General features: G+C 37.8%; 1 pseudogene; it reads left to right on the top strand.

Annotated features, from left to right (window-relative positions):
• Positions 1 to 544: 544 nt before the first annotated feature.
• On the top strand, positions 545 to 4,262 carry LOC116126021 (annotated as a pseudogene).
• Positions 4,263 to 4,785: the final 523 nt, after the last annotated feature.

The raw sequence follows: 4,785 nt of genomic DNA, 5'->3' as shown, positions 1-4,785 counted from the left end.
CGAAACCAAGCGATATGACCATCTCCAATCTCTCCTGTAATACAGAAACCTTTCTCGAACAAGCCACCGTTGATGGATGCGTTGACTACAAAGGCCGTCCAGTGTACAGAGTAAACGAAATAGAGACAATAACAGAAACAAAATATAATAGTAAAATAAAATAAATAGTAAACAAAGAAAAATAATACGCACGATTTACCCTAATTCACCCAATGTGGGCTACGTCCAGCTGAGCCAATATTATTACAATATGCCTCACCTCTCTCGTTTACAATAAATGAATTGTTCTCACACCCATAACAAGAGAAAAGTATGTTTATATACTAGGTTTAAGAGATTAAACCTAGTTTTACAAGGATTTTTATTCCTAAGCCCAACCCAAAAAGGAATTAGTAACTTAAAAGAAATCCTACCGCGGTTATACATGGAAAAGCCCAAAACCGCCTACGGGACCCCCGAGTGCGTCTCCGTTACCCATTAATGCTGAAGTAGTCGACAACTCCAACACAAAGCCAACTCTGGTGGGTGGAGATCCGCGTACTTCATTATTGGTGTTGAAATGGCTGAGAGGCTCGCTTATTATGGAATTGGCTCCAACCTTATTACCTATTTGACTGGACCTCTGGGTCAGTCCACGGCAACTGCGGCAGAGAACGTCAACATCTGGTCAGGCACAGCGTCGTTGCTGCCTCTTTTAGGAGCTTTTGTTGCTGATTCTTTTCTTGGACGTTACCGGACTATTGTTATTGCTTCTGCTATATACATCTTGTTAGTTTCTCTCTCACTTTCAAGTTTAAAATTTAAAGTGACTCGACTTTATCTTTATTTTATTTTGTTGAGTTGAGATATATAGAGATATTTAATAGGTCATTTTATTAATTATTATAATCTTAATACAAATATTAAATCATAGACATCTCCTGCACATGTTGTGCTACAATATATTTATGGTCATATAATTTCAAATTTTGCCAACCAATTGACCAATTAAACATCTCTAATTAAATAGGAGATCTTCTTTTATTTTAATTTCTATAGAAAAATTCATGTTAGTACTCTTTTGCAATCTGCAGGGGCTGGGATTGTTGACTTTATCGGCTATGTTACCTCCTGTCAGCTCTGGAAATAACTTCCAAGTAATCTTATTCTTCTTCTCTTTATATCTGGTAGCAATTGGACAGGACAAGGTGGACACAAGCCATGCGTTCAGGCTTTTGGTGCAGATCAGTTCGATGAAGAAGACCCTGTGGAGTGCAAAGTGAAAAGTTCATTCTTCAATTGGTGGTATTTTGGGTTATGTGCTGGCACCTTATTTGCCTACTTGATCTTATTCTATATCCAAGAAAAGCTTAATTGGGCTCTTGGATTCGGAATCCCTTGCATTTCAATGGCACTTGCATTGTTTGTTTTCTTGCTCGGAACGACGACTTATCGCTATAGCATAAAAGGGGATGAGAGAAATCCCTTTTTAAGAATTGGGAAAGTCTTTGCTGTTGCAGTCAAGAACTGGGGGCGGACTATGCCTCCTGGTTTAGCTCTTAAAGATGAAGAAGTGGAAGCTCATGGAAACTTACCTCATGAAAATTCTGACCAATTCCAGTAAGCGAAATATTTTTGAGAATTTTTGTTTGTTTCTTTAACTTTATGTAACTAGTTTTTATCAATTCAAACTCTTGCAGGTTCCTCAATAGAGCTCTACTTCCACCAGAAGATTCAGAGGAATATGGAAGCATGAGTAGCATTAAAGAAGTTGAAGAAGCGAAGGCATTTCTCAGGCTTGTTCCGATATGGATTACAAACTTGGTTTATGCCCTTGTGTTTGCACAATCTTCAACTTTCTTTACGAAGCAAGGAGCTACAATGGACAGATGGGTTGCATCAGTTTCCGAAATACCAGCTGCTTCACTTCGATCCTTCACCAGCCTTTCCATTGTTCTCACCATGCCAGTTTATGACTGTTTTTGTTCCTATAGCTAGAGCTTTAACCGGGAAACCTGCTGGCATTACAATGCTTCAAAGAATTGGAAGTGGGATGTTTCTATCTATTTTAACCATGGTGATTGCAGCTTTAGTTGAGATGAAACGGCTTAAAACTGCTGAAGAATATGGATTGATTGATAAGCCGAATGTCACAATTCCAATGAGCGTATGTTGGTTGATTCCTCAATATGTCGTAACTGGTGTTTCAGAGGCTCTCACAATGGTTGGTCTTCAGGAATTCTTCTATGATCAAGTTCCTGTTGAATTAAGGAGTGTTGGTCTATCTTTATATCTAAGTATTTTTGGTGTTGGGAGCTTTCTTAGCGGCTTTCTAATATCTGTGATTGAGAAAGCAACAAGTGAAGATGGGCATGAAAGCTGGTTCGCTAATAATCTGAACAAGGCACATCTTGATTACTTTTATTGGCTTCTTGCTGGAATCAGTACCGTAGGATTGGTTGTTTACATGTATTTTGCAAACTCAATACATTTATAATAACAGGGTAACTTAGTTTTCAAATACGAAATTTATCTGATGTAAAACCTGTTAAAAAAGATTAATAAAAATTGTAGGGTCCAGCAATTATCTGTTTACAAGTATGAACAATCCAACCAAAAATTTCAAAATGTATAGGGCCGGTTTGTTACACTTTTTTAAAAATGTTATTTTGAACAAGTGTTTTAAATTGAGTTGAGTTGAACCAAATCGAATTAGATTTGAATCTGAAAATGTGTTTGATAAAATATCTAAAAATTATATTATAGTTGGATAAAATACTAAATAGTTGTTTGGTACATTTTCTAAAAATTGCTTTTAAGACAAAATAGTTGTTTTGTATATTTTCTAAAAATATTTAGATTATTTTTTTTAACCCCTTACATTTGTTAATTTAGCTAAACACTCTCGCAATAAAAGTTTAAAAATTAACTAAAGCACTCTAGCCACCCAATAGGGCAGCCAGCTGTCGACCACTACTACCGAACAGTAGTCGCCAGAACAGCGCACAATCTACTGGATCTGGCTGGTCATGCGTCGATATGGTCGTTTTCGACCAAATCCACTATGGATCTGGTCAAAAATGGCTAGATCTACGGCCAAATCTCGCCTAGAATCTGGTTGGTCTGGCCAGATATAGCCAGATCAGCACACGACCAGCTAGATCTTACTGGTCATGTGTCGTCTTGACTGTGTCAGTCAGTGGCAACGGTGGTGACTAATGGCCGACGGTGGTTACTGGCAGGCAGATTAATTTTCAGTTGGAAGGAGAGAAAATGAGAAGGAGAGAAAGAAAAATGTTTTCAATTGAATAGAGTTAGATAATTTGAAAACAAGTCACACCCTCTTTTTCATTTTTAGACAAAAAATCTTATTTGAGTTGGATTAATTTTCAGATTAGATTGACCGAATAAGTAAACAAACTGTTAGAACACAAACTTAATACTGATCTATACACCAACACAAATCAATCACACCAAGAATCAAGAACAAAACAGACACACAAACAAGCCACGATTAACTGTGGTTCACTTATCCTTTTATGGATAAGCTACATCCACGTTGAGCTCAAGAACGGTATGAGCTTGCTACACTTTCTATTATCAAGAACAATCAAGATTACACAGATTCAACACTCACCAGATCTACCCAAATACAAACTGCAATCAGCCTTACAAGATACTCTCTGAATATCCCTAACCCGAGAGAACAACACTCTCACCTGAATGATTAATCTCCCTAACCACTCGACTGATTTCACCACAATCTGGAATAATAATCTCAACCCTAACACCGAGAAGTGCAAACCCAGAAAACGCTAAAATATGTTTGTGTTACTCTAATCTGAACGAAAGTGCGTTTATATATGGTTTGACTTAGTGGTTGATCCTAGCCGTTAGTTCTGGAGTGCATCCTGCGGTCTAAAATTTGTCCCGGTCATTATGCCTAAAATGACGTCGTATTCTTTTTACCCAAAACGAAGCTGTTTCAGGCTTCCAAATTTAACAATCTCCACCTTGGAAGCACTGGAAACAATCTCTTTGTGCAGCTTGTCTGGTACCATTCTGTCATAGCTCTTTATCACTCCAAACTACTTGATATACAGCAAGTTCAAGCAGTGCTTGAACTTGGCTGGAGTGATAATCTTAGTGCCCATATCTGCTGGATTCTCTTCTGTGGGTACCTTCTTAAGTTCAATGATTCCACTTGCAACTTGGCCCCTCACGAAGTGATAGCGGACATCCACGTGTTTAGTTCTTTCGTGATACACTGGATTTTTGCTTAGGTGGATCGCACTCTAACTATCTGAATACACCGTCACCTTTCCACCAATTAGTTTTACTTTTGTCAGAATTCCTTTTAGCCATAAGGCTTCTTTAAATACATCAGTTACTGCAATGTACTCTGGTTCTGTTGAAGACAGTGCTACAATAAGCTGCAACTGTGATTTCCAGCTTATACAATTTCCACCTAGTGTAAAGAAATATGCAGTAGTTGATTTTCTGGTATCCTTATCACCTACAAAATCAGCATCTACAAAACCAACCAGATCAAGTGCAATATTTCTTTTACAGTATTCAAGCCCAACACAAACAATACTGTTTATATATTTTAGCATCCATTTTAGAGCAATCCAATGTTCCATACCAGGATTGGACATATACCTGCTTAACATGGAAATGGCAAAGGCTAGGTCTGGCCTAGTACTAATCATGGCATACATCAGTGACCCCATAACATTAGCATAAGGAATAGACTCCATTTTCAACAGTTCTGACTCAGTTTTGGGGCATTGGGACTTACTGAGA

The sequence above is a fragment of the Pistacia vera genome, unplaced genomic scaffold, assembly GCF_008641045.1.
Source record: "Pistacia vera cultivar Batoury unplaced genomic scaffold, PisVer_v2 Contig174, whole genome shotgun sequence".
Classification (NCBI taxonomy): domain Eukaryota; kingdom Viridiplantae; phylum Streptophyta; class Magnoliopsida; order Sapindales; family Anacardiaceae; genus Pistacia; species Pistacia vera.
This window is presented reverse-complemented; position numbering and strand designations above follow the sequence as displayed.